The 27,166-nt window shown below is 47.3% G+C and overlaps 1 long non-coding RNA gene across 2 annotated transcripts; it reads left to right on the forward strand.

Moving 5' to 3' along the window:
• The first annotated feature begins 799 nt into the window (after positions 1-799).
• LOC307205075 lies at positions 800-3,220 on the forward strand. 2 transcript variants are annotated; one of them, XR_013833832.1, is made up of 2 exons: positions 800-2,118; positions 2,302-3,220. It is a non-coding gene; the product is annotated as an uncharacterized lncRNA (long non-coding RNA). The 2 variants fall into 2 exon arrangements; XR_013833833.1 differs by having other exon boundaries at positions 800-2,012.
• Positions 3,221-27,166: the final 23,946 nt, after the last annotated feature.

Genomic DNA, 27,166 nt, shown 5'->3' on the forward strand with positions numbered 1-27,166 from the left:
CCAGATCGCTGTTCCACAGGTGGAATTCCTGGGCTATCTTATCGATGCCTCTGGCCTTCACCCGACCAAATCCAAGATCTGCGCTATCCAGCAGGCCCCCATACCAAAGAACAAGACGGACTTGCAGGCATTCCTGGGACTGCTGAACTTTTATAACATGTTCCTGCCCCACAAAGCCACGGTGGCTGAGCCTCTTCACCAACTCCTCAGCACGAAGACAGATGGGCAAATAATAATAATATTAATAATGGCCATCACAAGATGAAAGATGAAAAGATCTTTTTTAATAATTCCAGTAATTTAGCTTTAGTATGTATAATGGGACATGAATCCAATATCTCCATTCAGACCAGGTCTCTCCATAGTTTTTAGTTTGGTAATGAGTTGTAATTCAGCAACTTCTCTTTCAAGTGTATTTCTAAAATTCTTCTGCAATAAGACAGCTACTTTAAGATCTTGTATAGAATGCAATTAGAAGCTATTTTTGGTTATCTATCCCTTTAAGAATCCCTTGCCATTCCCTGTGGAACCAACTAGCCATAACAGTCCTCAACAGTTATAAGGCTGAAGTATCTGACGAAGTGTGTATTACACACGAAAGCTCATACCTTGAAAACTTATATTCAGTTGATCTTTAAGGTGCCACCGGAATTATTAAAAAAGATTTTTTCATCTTGTTATTTATTATGACTATGACAGATCAACATGGCCTTCCACCTGAATCTGGTGTCATTCGTAGTTGACCTCTCCCACGCACACTGTCTTAGGCAACTGTCTCTGACAACTGCCATCCCCGCAAAACCACGTTATGTGCTCCCCGCCTCCCAGTGGCCCCTGGGTGTCCTTCACTGATGGATGTGAGGCAGCGCTTTTGAATGGGACCTCAGCTGGACTCCCATCTGTGGCAGCTGCCCACTACTTTACACAACTCAGAATTAGCCTCAGGGATCTGTGGCCTGAGTGGATGGGAGTGAGCTTGGCTTCTTTTCAGAAGCGACACTGCCACTGAAGAGCGTCTGGGGACCCAGTGGCAGGGACTGGTGGCCTGGCTGGGCCAGCCTGATAAGCACCCTTCCAAGCTCCTTGGGGGCAGAGCTTTTGGCACTTCTTTAAGTGTTGCCATCCTAAAGCACCACCTGTGGCCTGCTGTGCTCCAGAGGTAGAATAATAATAGTAATAATAATAATAATAATAATAATAGTTATAAAACAAATTATAAAACCACAGTAAAATATGAGCATCACCTTCTTAGCTTTAGAGTAAGAAAACCAACCATATAAGCATTCCCATTCCTCAGCCAAGTTGTATCCAAGGCATTGCAATGAGCGGTGCAACATAGCTAAAAGGGTATTTGGGAAGAGTGTAAAGGAGCGCCCAGATATCTGAAGAGCAAATGAATCTGGGAACTATAGATTGGGTCTTTGGGTTTGATGCTTTTGTAACTGGATCTGTTATGGCTTTTAGTCAAATACAATAAATGATTGATTGACTGACTGACTGACTGGTGAAAAAGTGCTTTTTTACTGAGATGCTAACTTTCTCTTTGCATGCCATTCTTTGAACAGCAAAGATAAGGCTTGCTTTCATTGTTCTGTTCATTTGTGCATTTGACTAGTGTTATGTGGAGGGAAATGCAGCCCATGGGCAGAAAAATGTCCCCCTCCTGCCCCCTTGGGTGTCTGGTGTGGCCTTCACAGATATAGACACAACTTGGGGGAGGGTGTTTTGGCTGCTGAGCTACGCCCCCCCCCCATTGTGAGGGCTGAGGGTGTGATGGTGATGCCTCCCCAGCTGCTGCCATTGTCTGTGGGTTGACTGATGCCACAAAAACATTTGGCAGCTGAGCGGGTATAAATGTGGGCCAAGGGGCAAGCCTTGGCAGTTGCCCTCCCCAGAGAGAAATGGGCAGCTTGGTGGCACTCGGCCCTGGTGGTCTCCTGCCCCGTGGCAGCAAGCTGACAAGCGGAAGGAGGCAATCGCCTGGTGTTGGGATGCTGTGGAGCAAGGAGAAGGCAAGTACAAAGTTTACTTGCTGGTGGGATCGCTACCTGAAGGCGACGAATATTCAGCTCTGAAGCTGGTTGATATCTGGCAATGGACCTGGTGAGGCTGCAGCTGGTGGGTGGTTGTTGGAAGAGTTTGCGTTCAGGCTGGTGGATGCTGTGAGGCTACGCTGGCAGAGATGGATGCAAAGTGGTTTGGAAGCCTTGTTTGTTAACAGGCAGCCAAACAGAGGAGGAGTCTGGGGGGACGCTGTTGGATGGGGGCCATACCACTCACGTATTTGCCTTTGCCGTACAGGGATGTCCGGAGCCGGTGAGGTTTTCCTCAAGTCCAAAGTCATGAAGAGAACCGCAGGACGTCCCCATTTACGTTGGAGAAATGAACGTGAAATACTGGGAGCGAACAATGGACAAGGCCGTGGCCGTCCCTGAGAGAAGGAGCTTTGAAGGAAGACTGCAGGCGGACATCTGCTGCATTGCAAGTAATGGGGCAGTGGGGAGAGAGAAGAAAATGAGGGAGGAAACATTAGGCCACCTTAGGCGCACCGTCCATTGGAAGTGCTATGAAGACGCTTTGAACAGGAATGGCTTCCCCTCAGGGATTCTGGGAACTGTAGTTGGTTAAGGGGACAGAGAGTTGTTAGGCGGGTTAGGCTTAGGGTTAGGGTTAGGGTAGGGGTAGGGTTGAGTTTCGGTAGGGTTAGGGTCAGGGAACTCTGGAATTGTCGCTGTAGTTAAGAGCTATGGGGTAGGGGTAGGGTTCCCTTCTTGTCAGGGAACTCTGGGAATTGTAGCTCTGGTTAGGGGGTAGGGTTGGGGTTCCCTTCTTGCCAGTGAACTCTGGGAATTGTAGCTCGAGGTAAAGGTTAAGGGTTAGTGTTAGGGTTAGAGTTAGGGTTAGCGTCAGGGGTAGGGGTAGGGTTCCCTTTTTGCCAGGGAACTCTGGGAATTGTAGCTCTGGGAGGGGAACAGGGGTCTCCTAACAATTCTCTGCCCCCTTTTCAAACTATAGCTCCCAGATTCTTTGGGGGAAGAAGCCATGAGTGTATAAAGCAGCTTCATAGCACATGAAATGGTGTGGATGTGGCCCTGGCCTCCCTCACCCTACTGCCCCTTATTGCTGAGGAATCGAAAAGATTTCTCCATGCAAATCTCTCAGAAACAATGTATTTCATCTGGAAAACTATTTAATAAAGATTACTTTTTATTAAAACCTTTGAATGTGTTTGAATTGTGGGTGTTAAGTTGTGGGTGAACATATCACGACACAGCGATTCTTCAAACAGCTCTTGTTTATTCACAGGCCAGAACAGAACTGAACTGAAGGGTTCAGTCAGCCTGCTTATATAGAGCTCCAGTACAACGTTACTGTAACAACTTTCTAAAACTATCCAATCACTGAACGTCACTTTCGATCCCTTATTTGCATAGCTATCTACAGTATCCCCCTGCTGGCCCAGGGTGAGAACTTCAGTACATAACACCCCTCCCCACCAAGATAAGGCGTTAGTTACAATCGTATTGGTGTCCTTATATACAGCACTACATGTAATGGTTCAATTAGGCACAAAAGCATATCAGTTACATTTCACATACTTCCACATACTTAGACCAACAGTGTTACATGTCCAACAACATAGTTCTTTAAATAAGTTGGCTGCTTGGAAACTCTGCCAGACCGCAGGGGACTGGTACCCAAGTCCGGGGGACCGTCCAATTCTTGCTGAGGCTGTGGCGCGACCCTAGGTGGCGTTGAAACCAAATCCCCTGGATCCGCTGCTGTGGGTGGAACCTCTGCAAGTGGAGTTGGCGGAATGTCAGGCACGGCAGTGGTCATGAGTCTGTGGGAAGTCTGGCAGACCCTCTGAAGTGGCTTGGTTCGGCTCCACATCCGCAGTTTGCGAGAGAGGTGTAGGTGGAGCCTCACCATCTGTAAGTGTCTGTTCCAGAGCCATGAGCGCAGTTGGGGGCACCACGGTAGTGTCCAAGTCCCCAACCCTGTGCCTAAGCTGGTCTATGTGCCGGCGCCACAAGCGTCTGTCTTTGAGCGCCACCTGGTACGAGCGAGGTCCAGTGACTCCCACTACTGTGGCTGGCACCCAAGTAATATCCCCCGCAAAGTTCTGGGCAAACACCTGGTTTCCTGGAACAAATGACCGTGGCGCGTTGGCACAGCCTGGGGGTTTGGCCACGGCAAAGTCTGGGTGCAGCCGGCCGAGCAGGGACCTGAGGCGGCGGCCCATAAGCAGTTTGGCAGGACTCTGCCCTGTGGCCGCCTGTGGGGTGATGTGTTGCACGAACAAGTATTTAGCGACCCACTCGGGCCAGTCTTCCTGGTCCAGGCGTGCCAGTGCCTCTTTTGCTGAGGGCACCATTCTCTCTGTTTGCACGTTGCTGGATGGATGAAATGGTGCCGTTAGGGCATGGCGGATGCCCAGTCCCAAAAGGCACCGCTGAAAAGTGCCTGAGGTGAACTGCGGTCCGTTGTCGGAGACAAGGACATCAGGACACCCATGCATCGCAAAGAGGCTTCGCAGCACCCGGATGACGGCCTCGGTAGTGGTGGAGGGCATCAGGGCTACCTCCAGCCATTTGGAATAGGCGTCCACCACTACCATAAAGGTCCGGCCGTGAAAGGGGCCTGTCAGATCGATGTGCATCCTCGACCAGGGTGTCTTGGGCATCTCCCAGGTGTGTCCGTTAGCTGCCGGTGGTGCAGGCCTCAATTCTTGGCACGCTTGACAGGTGGAAACCCAGGCAGTGGTGGCATCGTCCATGTTAGGCCACCAGAAGTAACACCGAGCCAACGCCTTCATTTTGACGATTCCTGGGTGGCCAATGTGCAGAGCCTCAAGGACACGCTGACGGAGTCTTTGGGGAATCACGACACGGTTTCCCCACAGCAGACAGCCGCGATGAGCCAAGAGTTCATGTTGTCTGGTTGCGAACAGCTGGAACTCCGATGGAAAAGGCCCTTGTGGCCACCCCCAGTTGAGCACACGGCTGATGGTGCAATCCTGGGCAGATGCGGAGGCTACAGTGGCAGCTGATACAGGCACTGCCGGAAGATCCTCAATCAGGAGGAGTGATGAAGCAGGAGCCGGGTCTTCCACAAACGGTGGAAGAGGACAACGGCTGAGGGCATCGGCATGGCCCATTGATTTCCCCAGGCGATGGACGAGCCGGTAGTGGTAGGCAGCTAGGAAAACAGTCCATCGCAGCATGCACGGCGAGAGGACCGGTGGAGTTGGTCGATCACTGGTGAGGAGGCCCAAGAGTGGCTTGTGGTCGGTGATGAGGTCGAAAGTCCTGCCGTAGAGGTATTCATGGAACCTCTTCACTCTAGCCACAAGTGCCAGTGCCTCCTTGTCGAGCGGGCTGTAATTCCGTTCAGTCAGAGATAGCGTCCTGGAAAAGTAGGCGAGCGGTGCTTCTCTTCTGTCTGGGAAACGGTGATTAAGGACAGCACTGATGCCAAAAGGTGAGGCGTCGCAGGCCAGGACCAGCGGCCTGCCTTCACTGTACTGTACCAGCACACTGTCCGATGAAAGGAGAGCCCTGACTACGTTGAAGGCCGCCGTCTCCCGATGACCCCGGGACCAAGGTTACAATGCTGTAACCTTGATAGGCACGCTTCCTAGGTACACTTCCCATAGGCATTTGGTTGTCTACAGGGAAACACCTGATGCTGGACTGGAAGGGCCATTGGCTCTTATGATTTCCCACCCACCCCTCCTGTTATGAGTGGGGGTTACAGCTCAGTGACAGAGCAGTTGTACAGCGCAGAGCAGAAGTCTAGTATCTGGATCAAAGGAAGTACAGTGGTACCTTGGTTCTCAAACTTAATCCATTCCGGAAGTCCGTTCCAAAACCAAAGCGTTCCAAAACCAAGACACCCTTTCCCATAGAAAGTAATACAAAATGCATTACAGACTTTTAAAAACAATCCCTAAAGCAGCAACTTAACATGAATTTTACTATCTAACGAGACCATCAATCCATAAAATGAAAGCAATAAACAATGCACTGTAATCACACAATCAGTCAGTAGCTGAACTGGGTTACAAAAACAAAAAGAGCTGCCAAAACAAAAACACAAGGTAAATAGCAAAAACAGACAGACCTCAGCGTAACACTTAAAACAGAGGGGGTGCCCTCAGAACAGAAGTGTGGCACTCAAACTGGAAGCATAATACTCAAAATGGAGCATGTTTGGCTTCCGAAAAAAGTTTGCAAACCAGAACACTTACTTCTGGGTTTGCAGTGTTTGGGTTCCAAGTTGTTTGAGTACCAAGGCATTTGAGAACCACGGTACCACTGTAATAGTACCACTACTCTGCCTTGGTCAGACCACACCTGGAATACTGTGTCCAGTTCTGGGTACCACAGTTTAAGAAGGATGTTGACAAGCTGGAACACATGCAGAGGAGGGTGACTAAGATGTTCAAGGGTCTGGAAACCAAGCGTTATAAGGATTTCCAAACTCGGACTAGATGGAGCCAATGTGGTATCATCTTGATGTTGTTTGACGACAACTCCCATGGTTATTGACCATTGGCCACACTGGCTGATGTGCACTGTAGACCCAAGAGCATCTGCAGAGGCCCACAATGGCTACTCTGATGATCAGGGCTGGCCCAAGCCTTTTTGGCATCTGAGGCGGACCCCAAAATAACGCACAAACCCTCCCTGCCAGGGAATAAGGGGTGAAGGGAGCTCTACATCAGGAACAGGAGCAGGAAGGAAGATTGATTTTGGAATCTGCTGCCTTCTGTGGACCCTGCTGCCTCAGGTAGTTGCTTCACCTTGCCTCATGGGTGGGCCAGCCCTGCCAATGTTGACAGTTAATAAACATTGCCTGCCTCCAGCCTGCCCCTCGGATCCATAAGGAGTAACAGTTTCTGAACACTAAAATAAATCCCTTTCATTCATTAATGAAAAGTCAATCTATGGCATATGTTGCTGCAAGCTCTGATATATCTCCCGGGACAGTAATCTGCGAGCAGTTACTCAACTGGCTAATTAACTGACCAAATAATATAACTCTGCCTGTTTGTAAATGTCATTTTGCCAGACCATAAAGTAGCAAAGCCCCTCTGCTTGCATTACGATTTCATGTGCCCTGAGTACTTGTGATGATGTACAAGATTATAAGATGCACAAGATTAACCCCACATTAAAAATGGAGGTGCACAGACCCTCCAAATGTCCCTATTTTCCAGGGAAAGTCACAGATTTACAGAAGCTGTCCCAGTTTTTTATTTGATCCTGGAACGTCCAGGACATCTTAGGATGTCCCTATTTTCATTGGAGAAACGTTGGAGGGTATAGAGTTATGCAACCCCGAGTCAAGGAGATAAGTAAATTACAACCTTTATAAAACATTTGAAGGCAGCCCTGTATAGGGAAGGGTTTATTTTTAATGTTTTTTTTATTATGTTTTAATATATCTTGGAAGCCACCCAGAATGGTTGGGCAACATAGTCATATGGGTTGGGTGGTAATATTATTATTATTGAATAGGACATCCCTATATTCATTGGAGAAATGTTGGAGGGTATGGGGCCGTGGTCAATTAGGCCATGTCTGGGGAAACTTAGTCCCAGGACGGCATTTCCTTCTGGGGATCACATGCCAGTGGTGGGTGGGGCCAAAGGCAAAAGTGGGTGGGGTCATTAATGCATATTTTACTGCCGTAGACGTGATTTTGCTTCAAACACCCTGCTTCCTCATCCAGGCAAGCAAGAGGCGTCATCAGAATCGAGGACACATTCCAGCCAGGCAGAAACACTTGAGGAAGGTGCAAAGCAAGGCAGCCTGGGAAAAAGTCTCAAAGGCCAAGCAGAGAAGGCCAGAGGGGCACATTTGGCTCCCTGGCTCAAGGTTCCCAACCCCTGAATTAGACACCTCAAGAACAGACAAGAACTAGTATTGGTTACTGACTTATGAACGAGATCTGGGTTTCGGATTTAGGCATGGCAGGCTGACCTGTCTGTCCAGATGGGAGCCCAGAGGGCAAATAGCTGCAACCACCAAGTTTGTAATGGCAATGTTTTCTTCCCTGGTTCGGCGGGGAGGGGGAGGGGAAGTTGGAGCTTGAAAACTATTCCATCAGCAACGAAGCAGCTCAGACTGGGCTATTAGGGAGGAGAAGGAGGCTCCACCCCTTCCTGGATCTCAGCCAAGTCCTGGCTCACCATCTCCTGTGGTCCAAGGGGAGATGAAGGAAGGGGTCTGAGAACTGCCCAAGAACCCAGGCAGCTGTCATGGTCTTGGGACAGAGAGGTCCCAATCCAAGAGCTCTTCGTATATAAGACACCAGGGTGTTTCAGTTTTGGCATGATGAGCAACAGAACTGTAGGTGGCAACTTCTCAGTGAAGTACCTTTTGGCCCTGGACTAACTCCAGCCCCCTGGTCTGCCCATTGGGTCCTCCTGGACAGGAAGAAGGCTTCCTGGCCCAGTTGAGCATTGCTCAAGTACTAAGGTCTTTCTGAACCCTGGTATGTTCCTGCCTGTTTGGCTAGTCTTTGAACTCTAACCACAGTGGTACCTTGGGTTACATACGCTTCAGGTTACAGACTCTGCTAACCCAGAAATAGTACCTCAGGTTAAGAACTTTGCTTCAGGATGAGAACAAAAATCGTGCTCCAGCGGTGCGGCAGCAGCAGGAGGCCCCATTAGCTAAAGTGGTGTTTCAGGTTAAGAACAGTTTCAGGTTAAGAACAGACCTCCGAAACAAATTAAGTTCTTAACCCAAGGTACCACTGTATAGGCTTGACCCTTGACTCTGCCTCCTAGTTCATCTTTAAACCCTGCCTTGGTTTTCCCACATCTCCTGGTCCCTGGCTCAACTATTCTGCTACCCCAGGGATGGCCAACAGTTGGATCGTGAGGTGGATCTGTGGTAGATTGCCCTCCAACCCTCCCCCCTAAAGAAAGCTCAACAACTTTTACTTCCTAAAAAAAAGCTCAACAACTTTGATTCCCCCCCCCCCAAAAAGTTCAACAACTTTGGTCAATCCAGTGGATAGATCACCGCCAGTGTTTTTTTTTTAAGTGGGAGTAGATTGCAGTCTCTTGGAAGTTGGGCAAGCCTGTGCCACTCTAACTCACCAGGCTGTTACCGATGGCTCAGAATCGCTGCGCTGGTACCTGTTAACAAGAAGGCACGAGCATCTTCTACCACCTGAAGTCTCAGGACAGTTTTCAAAGGCATAAAGCACATTGCAAAAGTCTTAATTTGGAGTGGCTTATGAAATTTGAAACTTTGGGGAGCCAGCTTTCACCCCTTTTTGTTTTTGAAGACGAATAAATGAAGTGAATCGATAAAATGTGGTTCAATGGAGATCTCCCAGGCTAAATGGAAAAGCAGTCCTGATCTCTGCCTTTCGTTTAAAATAAATGGAAGCTACGCCATTTCCCTTCACTCCTCGCTTTCTTCGCCCCCTTGCTGTGGATTCTCAAGAGTCTTCCAATTGTCGGGCAAAACAATTATGGCTGCATTTAATGATCTTATTAATGAGCAGGAAAAATGACAACGGGAAATGGGTATTCAGTAGGCTGTGTAGCTGAAGTTTCTTGGTTGCAGGCCATTCATTTTCCACTCAGTGATTTTTCTTTTCTTTTTTGAGAATAGTAAGTGAGGTCTGGTGTATGGGAGACAAGAAAGGGTGACGGAAGCTACAGTCAAAGCCATCAAAGCAGGAGGCACATTTCTCGGCGGTCATATGTTGCCTGGCAAAGTTCTGACAAATGAATAATGGCATTTCCCCCTCCATAGTCTACAGGGTTTGCAGCCTGAATTTATTACAATGCTAATGGAGAAAGCTCATCTTCAAATGTGCTCGCATTGGATTAATTGAAGTGGGTGCCTAATAAGCATCTCTTTCCAATGGGAGCAAGTTTGGGGATAATTTAGTGGTGGCATCATTAGAGAGGAGCGTATTAGGTGAGGATACCCCCATTTTTATTTATGTTTTATTTTTTTACGATGGCGTGGGAGAAGTAATGGATGGTGCCTCTGGAAGTGAAAGCGCAGTACTGATTCATTGGGCTTCCTTAGGTACAATAAAGAAATAAATTGATGGCCTGGAAGCATGGCTGCCACATCCCTTTGAAGAATTCTTACCCCTTACCCCTTTCATTACTGTGGCACCTGAAGGGGTCACTAGGTAAGCTGAATTAGTTGGAGGAACCATGGATGGTCCTATCATTAGGCAAAGGGAGGCAGCTAGTGGAGAACCACGGTTAGATTTTCTACTCTCACACCCTCAAAATATGGCCTCCCCCCTCCCCCATGGCTTTGCACCTTTCTTCCGCACTTACAGCTGCAAAATTTAGGTTTGTTTTCTACCAACTATTTATACACTTGACACGGTGCTAGTTTAGATAGGACAACGGAAATGTCAACAAGATGAATTGTGCTTGGAGTGAACCCTGGGACATGCCCAGAAACCTATGCGACACAGGGGGTTGTGCTAGACACCTTTAAAGTTGCTTTTAGAGATGAGAGAACTGTAGAGGATTCTCTTTTCTTCCCCAAAGCACTGGAATCGAAGAGTCTGAGCACAGTCATTTCAGTCCTCTCAGTCACAATGGAGCCACATCTCCACCTTGGCATTTACTTTATTTGGTAAGGTTAGAGACAGTGGCGTCACAATGGGGGGTGGGCAGTGCGCCCCGGGTGCCATGTCTGGGGGGGTGACAAGAAGGTACCCCGCAGGGGCTCGCCCCACAGCAGTGGCGCAAACAGCCATCGCGCCGCCGCAGCCATATATGAAGGATCCTCCGTTTGCGGCTGCAACTGCAAGCAGAGGATCCTGGCGCCGGTGGCAAACCACTATGTACAGCACATGTGCAGCATCGCACACATGTGCTGTATGTAATGATGCTGCACATGCGCTGTACATAGCGGTTTGCTGCTGCCGCGGTGTGAGCACCATACAGACGGCGGTGGGATCCCTCCATCACCGCTACAGCTGCATGTAGATGGTCCTCCGTTTGCAGCTGCAGCCACAAGCAGAGGATCCCGGCACAGTCCGTACGGTGCTGGAGTGGCGCCGCCAGCAAGCCGCTATGTACAGCGCATGTGCGGCGTCACTATGTACGGTGTATGCATCGTACGTAGAGACGCCGCACATGCGCCCTACGTAGCAGCGCCCTGCCCCAGGTGTCACGACGCCTTCATTTGCCCCTGGTTAGAGATCTTAGTTTTGCTTTTAGAAGACACTTATCTGTACCACATTTTGGCATTCAACCCACCTAGGTGTCACAAAGTGCTTCAGGAGAAATTGTTGTGCCTTAGCAAACCTTGTAGAGATCCCTCTTTGGCACGGATTGAAGGAATGGGTTTCCCAAAACCCCAAACTGACTGTGCAGGCAGTTTTAAACTGCACCCAAATCCCTATTTTTCCTTAGCTAAAATGCATAAACTTGAGCCGTTGAGCAAATGCATAACAAGAACATAGCTCTCTCCTTTATCAGTTTGTGACGTCAAGGATGACCTTGACTGTACCAGTAGAACAGATAAAACACGTCTGTGCCTTATCTTATGTTCTGACCACAAAGCCATTTCCGACCTGGGAGGAGAGGGGGTTGCAGGCAAAACCCTCCTCCCACACACGCGGGGGCGGGACCTGGCCCCCTCGTGAACAGGGATTCCCCGGGCGTGCCTTCCACCCCGTCTGCCAATCGGCGGGCAGGGGAGGCAGGGCCTAGCCCATTTAAGGCCAGGCACACCCGGGGACCGCCCTCTTTCCCCTTTCCCGGCTGAGCGGTTTTCCCATCCCACCCACCCTTTAGGATTAGCTAGCTTTGACCTTGCTATGGACTTCGGTTGGTTGCCGCAAGGGGCCTGGTAGGAATTTTTCCAATTTGGCACACTTCGAGCCTTTTGGTTTTTTTGCCTACCTCGTAGCAAACGTCACAACTTCCACGGTATTGACGGTTAGGCATTGGCAGGGGTTAATTGTTATGCAAATGAATGGGGGGAAGGAAGCACCATCACCTTCCCCAATGGAAAGGGTAGTCCGGTAGAGGACTCCGGGGGGCGTTGCCTTGTCCGAAGCCTAGGGAGGTCAGGGCCCCTGGCACGCCCCCGAGTGGTGACACCCGTGGGATCCTAGTTGGCGTACTTCAACAGGACTCCCACGGCTTGTGGACAACCCTTCCCGGTTTCCATGCCGGGTGGCTGATAGGAGCCAATGCCTAAGGCCAATACCTTCCAATTCTGTAATCAATAAAGTTGTGGCCTTTTTATGCCCATTAACCTTAAATAATGTGTCCAGTGTCTTCATTTCTCATGGGGGAGGGGACTTGCCACGCAAAGACGCACAGACCCAAGTCTGGGAACAACGCCAGAGTGTGTTCTCGGAAATGGTGACCTCTGGCTCCAAGAGTAGGAACAGGAATGTCCTTTTATGGTCAGGAGTGCAGGAAGAAAATCCCTTTGATGGTTAAGAGTGCCGGAGCAGGAACATCTGTGATGTCAACCTGCGTGTACAAGCTGACGTGGCTGGGGAAGGGGGAGAGGGTGCCTGGAGGATATATATACTGCATGTAATCTCTGATTTCTTTGGACTTGCTGTGGACTCACCACGCAAGTGCCTTCTGCTGTCTGGAGAGCAGAATAAACTCTTTCTTTGAACCAACCTCGGTGTCATTTGACTTCCTTCCTCCTGTCCCGGAGCAACGCAGAGCCAATCGGTGAACTCCAATAAGGCTACAGGATAAATACAGAACCTTTCCAAAACACTTCTTCAGCTTGGGACTTGACTGAAGCTGCTTCACACCTCTAGTATAAACCCTGAAAAGCATCAGTCTAGGTCTATGTTAGTGTAGCAGAGAGGTATAAGCCATTAAAAAAAAAAAAAGCAAACCAAAACAACAAGAACTTGAACAGATTTTGTTCCACTGTTTAGGAGTCAATACAGAGGAGAAAAACTCACCAAGAGAAGGAGGTCTTTATTAATCCCATCAGCAACACGCAGGAGGAAAATCTCCTGGTTGTGTAGCGCTGGGGAAATCAATTGAAACATCAAACAAGATAGCTGTGTAATCCCTCATCAAGAGCATTGAAAGCTGTGACCGGTGGCTGTCCTCAAGCCCCTAATACAGTACAAATGGCAAGTCTTTGACAAATTGTATTGTTTTCAATTTTGAAAAAGCTCTGGGCCATGAAACCAGAAGCTTCCTGTCTATATAGTGTGGGAAAGTTTTCTCTGCCCCACCCCCCAATCCCCACTGAGGTGACTTGTATATTCCACATTTCACTATGGTATCAGATAAGATACCTTGTATTCCTGAAGGGCATTTGGAACTCACATTGCCTCATCTCTGTAATCAGGTTACCCACTTCATTTTCTTCCCTGTCTTCCTCCCAGGCTTCAGACCTCCTGCGATAAACAGAAGAAAAACAACAGGTGTCCTTGAGTTTGTCTTGTCGTGATGCATGCCTGGTTTCCATAGCTTAGAAAGAGCCATGGGTGCTACAAAACTGAACCAGTATGAAGCTTGAGCTACCGCCAGAGCCATGGAATGGGGTGGAAGAAAATGTTAAGCATGGCTGAGTTAAGAGTTCTAAAAAGAAAATGTTCAGTGTGAGTTTGAGGAAACAGTATTTTGCCTTTTGGCATGGCCCAATTTCAAGGAAAGGGCACTGGCGGAGGAAGGGGGGGGGTGCAGTGGGTGCGGCTCGCCCTGGGTGATATCCCTGGGGGGGTGACATCACCCCCCCTAGAGTGGCTAGCCCTGCCCCCGGGTGCTGGAACAGCTAGCTCTGCCTCTGGGAAAGGGCAACTAGGGTTGTTTCCAGATAGGGACATCATAGAATCCTCACAAAAACAGAGATGGAGTGGAAATCACTGATGTTTGCTTGTTCATCCCATGTCTGGAGTGGGCAGTGTGGTGTAGTGGTTAGAGTGTCAGACTGGGACCTGGGAGAACAGGGTTTGAATCCTGACTCAGCCAAGAAGCTCATTGGGTGGTTTTGAGCCAATCACTGCCTCTCAGCCTAACCTACCTCCCAGGGCTCTTGTGAGGATTAAATGATGAGTGGGAGAACCATGTACACTCCCTTGAGTTCCTTGGAGAAATAAAGTGTATAAATGTAATAAATAAATAAATCCAGTGAGTATAATTGGTATTTGTTGTTGCTGCTTTTAGCCCACAAATGATATGTAATTGATTACGTCTCCTCCCCACTGGCCTTGAGTTCCCTTTGCATTAACATGAATGGTGGTGGTGATAATGTAATGACAGTGTGATATGTAAATCATGTAGTTGATTATATAAGTTACATAATTTTGCCACAGTGGACAGTGAGATGAATAACACAGTCTTTGGTGGAAGATGAGCTGCAGCAGAAAAGAAACAGAGCTGTGTGTGATGAATGCCGGGTGGAACAGGGTGGAACTTACATCCCTACTTCCAGATGCTTAGTGGGCCTTCGTCTCTATTAGTTTGTGGAGAGATTAGTCAATACTGCTTTAGACGTGTGTTATCCCACACATTCCAGTGCATTTCTCCATGACTTTCCTTATTGCAAAAAGTCCAATTGTTGTGGGAAGTGGGTTTGTTCTGCCAGTGGTCTAGCTTTAGTTGCCCAGCCTGAATTTCCCAGGATACAATTGATTCCTATACCAAAACAGTGGTCGGCTGGAAGCACCCTAAAATGATCAGGGGGCTAGAGCAACTCTCCAATGAGGAAAGGTTGCAATATTTAGGTCTTTTTATTTTGGGGAAAAAAATGCAAGTGAGTGGGGGACATGATAAATGTGTATAAAATTGTGCATGATGTAGCAGATGTGGATCAAGAGTTTTTCTCCCTCCCTTGAATTACTAGAACCTGTGGACAGCCAATCAAGCTGGATGTTGGGAAATTCAGGACAGACAAAAGGATATATTCCTTTGCACAGTGCACAGTCGAAGTATGGAATTAACTGCCAGAAGATGTAGTTATGGGCACCAACATGGGTGGTAACTGGAGAAATTAATAGCAGACAAGGCTGTCAGTGGCTTTGAGTTATCATAACTGTGGATGATGATGATGATGATAATTTATTTATACCCCACCCATCTGGCTGGGTTTCCCCAGCCACTCTGGGCGGCCCCCAAAATAATAATAATAATAATAATAATAATAATAATAATAATAATAATAATAATGATGATGCTATAAAACATAAAAAACTTCCCTAAACAGGGCTGCCTTCAGATGTCTTCTATAAGTAAGATGCAGTGGTACCTCGGGTTACAGATGCTTCAGTTTACAGACGCTTCAGGTTACAGACTCCGCTAACCCAGAAATAGTACCTCGGGTTAAGAACTTTGCTTCAGGATGAGAACAGAAATCACACAGTGGTGGCAGCAGCGTGAGGCCCCATTAGCTAAAGTGGTGCTTCAGGTTAAGAACAGTTTCAGGTTAAGATCGGACCTCCAGAATGAATTAAGTTCTTAAGTCGAGGTACCACTGTAGTTGTTTATTTCCCTGACATTTGCTTGAGAGGGCGTTCCACAGGGCGGGTGCCACTACCGAGAAGGCCCTCTGCCTGGTTCTCTGTAGCTTCACTTCTCACAGTGAGGGAACCGCCAGAAGGTACTTGGAGCTGGACCTCATGGGGGTGGAGAGGGATTATGTCACTAAATACCAGTTTTTGGGTATTGCACATGTGTCTTCTCTGTGGGCTTCTAATAGGCATCTGGTCGGGCGTTATGAGAAGCGTATGCTGAACTAGATGTGCCTTTGGCCAGTAGGGCTCCTTTTATGTTCTCCAAGATCACCACACCCCAAGCAACGTGAAAGTAAGGATGTCTTCCTGGTTCATCCATCAGCAGACTTATTTGGTGGCAAATTTCATTACTCTCATTCTGGCCTTATGAGATCGAGAAACTGTGACGCCACTGGGGAATTCATGGGAAGTATTTGTCAATTTCCTCAAAGCTAATTCCATTATTGTGATTTAGCGCAGAGAATTTCTGACTGCTTGCCACCAAGTTGGACAGCTTTAGAGCACTTTCCCAGTTTGATACCTTCAGCTGCGGGTGGCAGTGACTAAACATATGAACCAGAGTTGTTTTTGTTGACTACAGTGGTACCTCGGGTTACATACGCTTCAGGTTGCATACGCTTCAAGTTACAGACTCCGCTAACCCAGAAATATTACCTCAGGTTAAGAACTTTGCTTCAGGATGAGAACAGAAATTGTGCTCCGATGGTACGGCAGCAGCAGGAGGCCCCATTATCTAAAGTGGTGCTTCAGGTTAAGAACAGACCTCCAGAACAAATTACGGTAAATTCTTAACCTGAGGTACCACTGTACGAAGGTTTGCTTTCTAAGCAAAGAACAGCCTTTCCCAATCTTGTGCCCCCCAGATGTTGATGGACTCCCTCAGTCCCAGCCAGCATGGCTAACGATTACAGGAGTTGCAATCCAAACATCTGGCAGGCACTGGGTTGGAGAACATTAGCATAGACTCAGTGCCCCATAGCAATGGATGAATGTGCCAAAAATACAACGCTGGACCACAAACATATTGAGACCATGTTATGCATGGAACAATAATGTTGCTTTCTGACTTTAATTTCATAAGAAGTTAGCTCAGTGGTTCTCAAAGGGTGTCGCGTCCCATACTGGCATGACAAGTGTGGCAGGAAGGTTGAAGGACAGGGCTGGGGGACCCTGCTTCAGCTTCATGGTTCTTCCATAAAGAAAGGAAGAACAGAGCATTGCAAAGTGCTTTGACAATGTGTTAGATTAGATGGTTTTGTGTGGGCGTTTTTTTTTAGCTGGCTTTCTCTGCTGTGGGAAACTTCTCACAGTTAAACCCCACATTTTGCAAAAGGACAGTGATTTCTGCACACATCACAATGGAAACATATCATTGCAACAGAAGGAGGTTAGCACGTTGTTGAATGTGCCTGTTCCCTAGTAACAAGGAATTGGCTATGATTCCTTTTTGTTAAAGCTGTTTAACTGATGAAAGCTTTTATGGAAACAAGTATTCCCATCTTCCTCTTTCTCACTCTGCTTTAGTTGTGGGAGAATGCAACCATGATCTCTTGTGGATTCACCATAGCCAATCATTTCTCAATTGTCCTTTCTTATTTTGAGAGAGGCATGAGTGAGTGGACCCAATCAGTGCTGGATTTACATATAAGCTAAACGAGCTATAGCTTAGGGCCCCACTCTCTTGCCCCCCCCCAAATTCGCTATTAATATACTTTTAAATTGTATTTCAGTTCAACAATTACTTTGATAAAATACATACCTCGGGTTGAAGTAGCTTTGGGATGAATATTTTAGGGTTGCGCTCCGTGGCGACCCGGAAGTAATGGAGTGCATTACTTCCGGGTTTCGCCGCTCGCACATGCGCAGATGCTCAAAATGACATCACTCACACTTGCAGAAGTGGCGAATCGCAACCCGCAGACACGCAGACGTGGGTTGCGTTCACTTCAGGATGCGAACGGGGCTCCGGAACGGATCCCGTTCACATCCAGAGGTACCACTGTATTCAACTCACACACAAAAAACAGTGACAATTTGTTGTTGACAAAGGACAGCTGGACAAATAAATGGCCCCATTACTTTCAGTAGCTTAGGGCCTCATGAAACCTAAATCTGGCCCTGCCAGGAATGTTTAATTAGACTATTCCTCAGTGTAAAGAAGGGGTAGGGAACCTCAGGCTGAATCTGGCCCACCAGACCGTTCTATCTGGTCCCTATAACTGTTCTAAGGCCACACCTGTCCTTGCTTTTCACCCCCAGTGTTTTTGCTTGGCTAGAATGCATCCTTAAACTATTTTAATACTTCTTGCTTGTCTGGATGGAAGATAGAAAAGGGGAATGCAGGGCTTGGGGGAATGGATGTTTGTAGAAATTAGCCTGCTGTACCACAGTAACATTTACATTTGTTGTTCTCCCAATTTTTTTCTTGGGAACTGCCCACCACTGGCATGTGGCCCCTGGAAGGTTGCTTGGAAGAAAATGTGGCCCTCAGGCTGAAAAGTGTTCCTCACACCTGGGACTATACAGCTGCAAATAAAAAGTATTAAGTGTGTTGTAAATTGCATTATACAAACGTGACACTAGATGGCAATAGTGAGCTATGGCAAATTCAATATATATTTTCCAAAACTTTCTTTAAAAAAAAAAATCTCCATGATTTCCCCCCCCCCCCATGTGTCTAGATTCCACCCAGGTATTAAGTAAAGCATAAACTCTGTCTTCTGGCAAGTGCTGAGAAGAGTTCAGTGAAGATGTCTGCCTGATATCAATAGGCAGGGAGTTCTGAAGGGTAGCTGCTGCCACACTAAAAAACTGAGTTCTTACAAATGCAGAGTGGTATTGTGTGGCACCTGTAGAAGAAAGGGTGGGAGGGAAGAATAGACAGGGCACCTATCATATGGGCTGTTTGCCATGCCTTGTGTGTGCTTTCATAGAATCAGAGAGTTGCAGAGTTGGAAGGAACCATGAGGAACCATCTAGCCTTGGGCAGTCCAACTTCTCATACCAAGTGGGCCACAACAGTACTTTGGAACAGAACCCATGGCCTGCACACTGCCTTGTCGTGCCAGGGAGATGGAGCCAGGCCAAAATTTGATGTCCCACCTCCATTTTGCTGCCATCCCAAAGCCAGTTAAGCGAGGAGCCGGGCTTTGGGAAGGAGGTGCAAGGCTCTGGCATGGTTCCAGAGCCCTTCCGCTTTATTCCCAAAGCTGGGTAAGTGCAAAATACGCTTTGGGAAGGAGGTGGGAGGACTCGAGGACTCTGTCAGAGTCTTGCATCTCCTCCCCAAAGCCCAGCGCCTCACTTGCCCAGCTTTGGGTACGCCGCATGGGGGCTAGTCTATGGGGTGTCAAATGTTGCTGAGGGCTACCATAAAGGCCTCAAGGGCTGCAGGCAGCCATGGGGCCATGTGTTGGACCCCCCTGACCTAGCCAAGCCCCCTGCCATGCAGGAATCTTTTGCCCAACATGGGGCTCAAACCCACAACCCTGAGATTAAGAGCCTCATGCTCTACCAACTGACCTATTGTGCGTACAGAAGTTTGAGACTTGCTAGGAATATAAGAAACTGCCTTATATGGAGTCAGACCATTGGCCATCTAGCTCAGTGTCACCTACACTGGCAGCAGCTCTATGGGAGTTTAGGCAGGGCTTGTGCCCCAGTGCTACCTGGACTGGATGCAGGTGGTGCTGTGGTCTAAACCACTGAGCCTATTGGGGTTGCCGATCAGAAGGTCGGCAGTTCAAATTCCCGCGACGGAGTGAGCTCCCGTTGCTCTGTGCCAGCTCCTGCCAACCTAGCAGTTCAAAAGCATGCCAGTGCAAGTAGGTAAATAGGTATCGCTGCAGCGGGAAGGTAAATGGCGTTTCCGTGTGCTCTGGCACTTGGTGTCCCATTGCGCCAGAAGCGGTTCAGGAATGTTGGCCACATGACCCAGAAAGCTATCTGTAGACAAATGCTGGCTCCCTTAGCCTGAAAGCAAGATGAGCACTGCAACACCATAGTCACCTTTGACTGGACTTAACCGTTCAGGATCCTTTACCCTTTGCCTTTACCTAGAGATGCCAGGGTTGAACCTGGGGCTCTCAACATACAGATGCTCTTTCGCTGAGCTATGCCCTTCCCTAATAATAATAATAATAATAATAATAATAATAATAATAATTTTTATTTATACTCCACCCTCCCAAGCCAAGACTCAGGGCTCAGGGCTGCTAACAACCGATATAAAAACAAATTGATCGAAATACAACTTAAAAACCAAGATTAAAATACAGCATTAAAACATTAAAATGCAGCCTCATTTCAATGTAAACTCAAATCAAAACATTTTTTGGGGGGATGAAAACGTCCAGTCTTCACCAGCTTCAGACTGTAAAGTCGCCCTTAATTTGTTTCAAGTCCCAACATATTGATGCACTTCAAGGAATGATCCAGACCTGTGTGGCTCTGGATCAACTCAATATGGGTCATGCTTCTTTGAATTGGGAAGGGCTTATCATTTTCCATGCCCCAGCCTGCAATCAATTGCTCGCTCCATCCCTGCTTTGGGGGCATGGTTAAAACCGTAAAACAATTGCGGTTCTCATGAATGTACCTTAGTCTATCTTCACATCTAAGCCAGGCTTGCAGGCTCATTTAATCACGGGCTCAACATGAGTCTTAAATCAAAGAGCACCTATTTATCTGGACTGGACTGCAAGAAAGGGAGGCTTGCTGCTTCAAACAAAATTGCTCTGTGAGATTTTAGATTTCATTCTTCCATCAAGGGGGGGGGGAGTAATTTCCTTGATGTCTCTTTCCTTTTTCTCTCCCCTCACCCTGATCTTTGATTTATGTTCTGTCTTTTAATATGATCTGACCTACTCAGCACCCTTTCTCGCTGGCATTTGTTCATCTTTGGTTTCGGCTGCTGCATATTGCAATTTCAGATGCTTGTCCTTTTGCTGATTTGAATCAGCACTGTGTGCCACTGTGTGCCATTAACAGTTCAATGCCACTTTTGCAACAACCAAAGACATATCTTTTCGTGTCTAACAGTCCTGCTTTCCTTAGCAGGAAGTTGCAAGGTAGCTCCTTGAGAGGAGAGGTCATGGGACATAACACTTATCCTTCCATCCCTATCACCTCTGGATTGGTAGAGTAGAATGCAGGGAGCCTAGCGGTAAATGGAGTAGCCATGGGTAGATGTTGTTGTTGTTGTTTAGTCGTTTCCGACTCTTCATGACCCCATGGACCAGAGTACGCCAGGCACTCCTGTCTTCCACTGCCTCCCGCAGTTTGGTCAAACTCCTGTTCGTAGCTTCGAGAACACTGTCCAACCATCTCGTCCTCTGTCGTCCCCTTCTCCTTGTGCCTTCCATCTTTCCCAACATCAGGGTCTTTTCCAGGGAGTCTTCTCTTCTCATGAGGTGGCCAAAGTATTTGAGCCTCAGCTTCACGATCTGTCCTTCCAGTGAGCACTCAGGGATGTATAGGTTTGATCTTCTTGCAGTCCATGGGACTCTCAAGAGTCTCCTCCAGCACCATAATTCAAAAGCATCAATTCTTCGGCCATCAGCCTTCTTTATGGTCCAGCTCTCACTTCCATACATCACTACTGGGAAAACCATAGCTTTAACTATACAGACCTTTGATGGCAAGGTGATAATTCTGCTTTTTATGATGCTGTCTAGGATTGTCATTGCTTTTCTCCCAAGAAGCAGGCGTCTTTTAATTTCGTGACTGCTGTCACCATCTGCAGCGATCATGGAGCCCAAGAAAGTAAAATCTCTCACTGCCTCCATTTCTTCCCCTTCTATTTGCCTGGAGGTGATGGGCCCAGTGGCCATGATCTTTGTTTTTTGATGTTGAACTTCAGACCATATTTTGCGCGCTTCTCTTTCACCCTCATCAAGAGGTTCTTTAATTCCTCCTCACTTTCTGCCATTAAAGTTGTATCATCTGCATATCTGAGGTTGTTGATATTTCTTCTGGCAATCTTAATTCCGTCTTGGATGAGTAGATAGATCCAGCCAATTCTAATTTCGTCCCCATCCTCTTGCCTGCTGAGTTCTTCAAGGGGCAACAATGAGTCTAAGAAAAAAGCTGACAGGTCACCCCCTGGACTGGTTTGTAAGCAAGGCTGAGGTTGTCCCCTATTTGCTCTAATTGACCAACCTTCACTGCTTGTTTAGCTTCAGCAAGGTGGATGCATCATGAGTCTTCAGACTGTAAGCCTAAAGAAAATTCAAACAGAACATTAATACATAAAGAACATTGTGATGCCTCATTACTTGCCGTTAAGGCATCACCAGCTCCTTTTTGAGAAATAATCTAGAAACCTACAGAAGATCTTTCTCCTGCTGCTTTAGACTAAGATGGCACATGATGATATATATACTGCATAAAGGTAAAGGTAAAGGTACCCCTGCCCGTACGGGCCAGTCTTGACAGACTCTGGGGTTGTGCGCCCATCTCACTTAAGAGGCCAGGGGCCAGCGCTGTCCGGAGACACTTCCGGGTCACGTGGCCAGCGTGACATCGCTGCTCTGGCGAGCCAGAGCCGCACACGGAAACGCCGTTTACCTTCCCGCTGGTAAGCGGTCCCTATTTATCTACTTGCACCCGGAGGTGCTTTCGAACTGCTAGGTTGGCAGGCGCTGGGACCGAGCAGCGGGAGCGCACCCCGCCGCAGGGATTCGAACCGCCGACCTTTCGATCGGCAAGCCCTAGGCGCTGAGGCTTTAACCCACAGCGCCACCTGCGTCCCCTCTATATACTGCATACACTCCTGTAATTAATAATTAGATCAATATTTTTTTTTTCTTAATATAGACTTGGACATACATACTTTTTGCATCAATTCAAACCATACATTTAAAGCATGGTGGTACCACTTTAAACCATCTCAGCTTCAGCCAAAGAATCTTGGGATCTTCAGAGGTGGTTCCAGGGGACTCTGCCTGTTCCTCAAGATCCCAAATCTGTGTGGTGTCTGGTTCATCCTCCAAGGACTCAGTGTCTGGAACCAGATCAGGGCTCAGCATGACACCAACTTCTGTTCTTTGTGGCCATCAGCCATGAGCTCTGAGGCTGATGGAGGCTGGAGTCCAGCAAGTCGCAGGTTGGGAAACGCTGTTTAAGGACTCTCAGTGCCCAAACCAGCACTTGAAATTGGCTCCTGCAACAAGCAGGTAGTATGAATGGTGTACAGAACAGGTGCAATAAACTCTGATTTTTTGGCACTGTGCAAATACTCCTGCACCTGCTTTGTGGGGCAGCAGTGAACTCGCCCTTGTTAAACCCACATTCTGGCTGACCACGAGACAGTATAGATATGCACAGAGCCCCAGAAATTTGCTGGAGCAAGAGCTTTCCTTAATTGCCCTCACCAGCTTTCTCTAGCCTTTTCACTCTGGTTCAGGACGAAACCTGATTCTACATTTTCTCCCCAGTGGATCAGGGGGATGGAGGGAGGGAGGGAGGGACGGAGGGAAAGAATACAAGATGGAATGCTGACACCAGGATAAGAATGTGTCAAGCAAGCACTTTAGTGAATTTAAGAAAACGCTTATGCCATTAGGAAATGCTGCAGCTTGTGGTTCTCCCGTATACACAAATTGGCTCTAGCAATTAGAAGGGAACCTGAGCATGGGGAAAGTGCTTTTAAGTTCCCACTGGGTAACCATAGCCAACAAGGGATTGCAGGCAAAGCTTCTAGGACAGAAGGCATGTCTTCCCGCTTCTTCCTATTTAGAAAGCAGCCTCTCCTATCCAGTGGTGCAGTTAGGTAACTTTTAGACCACGGCACAGCAACCAGTGGCCCTTCAGCTGTTGCCGGACTCCAACTCCCATCAGCCTTGGCCAACACAACCATTGGGATGATGGGAGTTGGGGTCTGAAAATAGCTGGAGGGCCACAGGTTCCCCCAGCCTTGCCACACACCGTTCAAGTTAATGTGAGGCAGAGAGAGAGAAAAATAAAGTTTTCCTCATCATCACAAATCATTCTCTTATGTTTCATTTTTAATAACCCAAAATCTCTCTCTAGGCAAAATATGAGACTTTGCAGCCTTGGCAATGCACATTGGCAAAATCCTCCTCATTATTCTTCTAAGAATCAGCAGCCACCATAGGTAATTAGGAAGGGAATGGAAGAGCAGTTTTTGACGTGAATGTTTGTCATGCCACAGAAGCACAATGACACCAGAGGTACATGGCAGTGTGTGTGTTTTATTTACTTATTTATTGCTCCACCACTCCCACCCTTCTGAATGTTTGTGCTAGGACTGGAGGAGCAAAATCTCTGTGCTGAGCACATTAGGGTGTGCACCCCACCCTTAGAATTACTACTACTACAATTATTATTTTCAACAAAGGAAGGAAGGAAGGAAGGAGGGAGGGAAATGACAAGACAAATTAGGACAAGGAAAAGGCAAGGAGGCAAAAACAATCACAACAAGAGTGGCCAAGGAGACGAGAGAGATTCTACCTGCAGAGAAAAAGATCCATGCCAAGCTGACCAGTTTGTAGGGAGTTTTGTAGGGTCATTGCTAGTGTGCTATGAAAGCAGTCACTCATCTCTACAGATCTCTCTCCACAAAGGGTAGCGTTATGTACTGAGTTGAATAGGATCCAAAATGCAGCAGTCTGATTGGTCCTAGAACAATAGGATTCCGAATGCAGCAGTCTGATTGGTCCTAGAACAATAGACCCCAGAATGCAGCAGTCTGATTGGTCCACAGGAGCCACCCAATCCAGCTCCAGGTGGAAGTGAATCAGCAACCTGACTGGCCTACAGGAGAATCCCGGAATTAGCCAATCACGTGGGGCCCATTGTGTAAATAATGTATATAAAGCAGACATTATGGGGGAACTTCCATTCTTCCTCACCACTATGAGCTGAATAAAGAGCATGAAATCCACTCTCTTTTCTTTTTTAAAAAAATTAGATTTTTATTAAGATTTTAAAGGTTACAGAAAAAAATAAAAATAAAAAATAAAAAAGCAATCAAAAATGGAGGGGGAAAAAAGAAAAACAATACACATTTCCTTCCACCAGATCCCCTCCCCAGTTTCGGTCCCCAGCAAAAGTCCATCAATCTCGTAGAGCCATCAACCTGGAGATCTTAAATCCGAGGCTCTTAAGTCTCTTTCATGTCCCCTCTGCCGGTCTTTTTGATATTCTTTGGTATTGAAAACCAGATCTCGGGGAAGCTCCAACCCAACGGTAATCATATTCCTTCCTGCCGAACTTCCATGGTTAAAAATAGGGCCTATAAGATATTCCAAATCTTGTTTCACGCTCCTTTCAAACCCAAAGGCCCCCAAAACTCCAACCTCCACCTGGCTCAAATTTGTAATCCAAAGGTCATCTGATCTCCACATAAGGTGATCTCTCCATCTTTCATTTTCCAAACCAGGCCAGGCTTCCATCTCCAAAAATTTGCTTCTCCTTGTTGCCGTCATGTCAGGCCTCAAATTATAATTCACCATTTGCATCTGTAGGGTTACGGCTCCCCCTTTCTTCACTTCAATCACAACATGATTCTCCTTCTCAAATTTTCCGGTTTGTTCAGTTGAAGGAGGTTCCTGTGCCGAATTCTTATTGGGTTCTTTACTAATACCCACTTTTGTTCCCAAAATTATGACGTTAGTAGTCAAAACATTTATCTGGTCTTGGCAGCTTTCCCAAGAGAAAAAATGTCCTGTTCAGTTCAGACTCAATTTCCTTCCCGACCGCCATCCTTAAACAGTCTAAGGTCAAAAAACAATTTCCCAGCTGCTCCTTAAGACAATGTCCCAAAGCTCCCTCTAGAGGGATTCAAGTTCCATTTCACTCCTTTCAGCACAGACCTAAAAGTCCCATACGTTAAATTGTAACAGTCCTTCCTTCGTTTAAAGCATAAGCTTGTAACAAAAGTAGACAATAGAAACAAAGTCCTTCTTTTGTATCTTGACGGCTAACTTCCGGGTTAGCGCCATCGGCAATGGCGGAATTCCTCTGACTAAGAGGAACCCGCTCCGCGAAAATTGGGTCTTGCCGCCGCGGCGAAGGCGGAGACCCTTCAAAAATCCCAGGCGGAGGAAGCCTGGGAACGTGGGATTTGGCTGACACCAGGAGGTTCCAAAGTGACGTGGGGTGAGCGGCGCGGTGTTTTGAATCGACCGCTATTTTTACGGAGTGAAGCCGCACAGCCGTTGCCGGAGAGCGCTGACTTTTTTCTTGTGGACAATTGGATTTCAAACAACAATCCGTGAGTAGAATGGAAATTGGATTTTTAAAGTATTTTTAAATTGGCACCAATCGGGGAAGGTCTAAACAGGAAGTCCGCCTCCCCTTTCTGTAAATAAACTGAAGCAAAGAACCTGTCAACTAAGGTCGTGGAGAGTATTATGTAAAGGATTTTAATTCTACTGATTGAAATTACCATCAATTTTTCTTGGAAGCAGGGGAGCCTGCAGGAGAAGGACAAAATTTGGGATTTGAAGTGCCATCTCCCTGAACCCGGGAGTGGTCCGTGAGAGCCCGTTGACAATGAATAGATCAATTTGACAGCTGTCAAGTTAGCATGAAATCCACTCTCGACTCCGAGTATATTTCAGGTAGCAAGCAGAGCTCAGACAGAGGCAGAACCAAGACACAGAGGCAGATGCAGGCAGAAGAAAAAGGCTGCAATGGACCTGCAGCTTCTGCTTGCATCTGCTTCTGGAAGCTACGGTGGGGTGATGGGCTCCAGCGGCACCAGCAAGGGAGGAGGTGGGAGTTATTGCCACTGCTGCAGCCAATCACTGTGCAGCTTCTTCCAGAAACAGAGGTTCCACTGCAAATCCATCACAACCTATTAATTTTGCTTGTGCCCCTCTCTGTCTGCTTCTCTACTCCTCCCTTCCACCTTTGTCTCTTCCCTCTGTTATTTCCTTGCAGGTTGTGGCAGCTGAGAAAACTAGATTGCTGCTCCATATGCTCTCCTCCTCACCACATTCCCCAGTTTTAAAAATATTAGGCTATGACTGGGCACATCCAGCACACCCCCTGCTCATGCCTACAGCTGAGTAAAAGCAAAGTCCACTCTGTCAAGAGATGAATATTGGGGAACCAGCTAAGCCATATGTTTTAGCTCTGTTTTTTTAACATGGGTTGTTCAAAGGTTCTGGTTGCTCCCAAAGCATGGGGGTATGTGGTGGTCAAGGAAGGAGGCAAGATTCTAGCATTTGTAGAACCTAATATATGAGGATATATGAGGCAAAATGTAAAGGGAGTATTCTTTTGTTTTTTGTTTTTTGTGAGAAATAGTTTGCTTTTGTTTCTGCATTTTACTCTCCCACTCCACCCCAGAAAAAATTGTACAGATGCAAAAGTAAGACACAATATTCCTTCTGTAGCAGCACCACCCTTGCACAAGAGGAAGCTGATGAGAGGCGTTGGGGAACCTCCAGATTTAAGCCCTTAAAGGATCTGTGAAACAGCCCATTCAGGGCTGTGTGCTTCCAGTGGCTGTGAAACACTGAGTGACTGGTTTATTTGGGGGTGAGGGGAAAGGGAAATGACTGTAAATGTCTGTAGCTGGGATCCTGAACAGGGTGCACTCCATATTGCAATGTCGGTGGGGCTGGCAGGTAGGCAGAGTTTGATTCAGTTTGTGTTTAAAGGGAAACCCACCTAATCTCCC

The sequence above is a fragment of the Podarcis cretensis genome (genome assembly GCF_951804945.1).
Source record: "Podarcis cretensis genome assembly, chromosome: 16".
NCBI classification, from domain to species: Eukaryota; Metazoa; Chordata; class Lepidosauria; order Squamata; family Lacertidae; genus Podarcis; species Podarcis cretensis.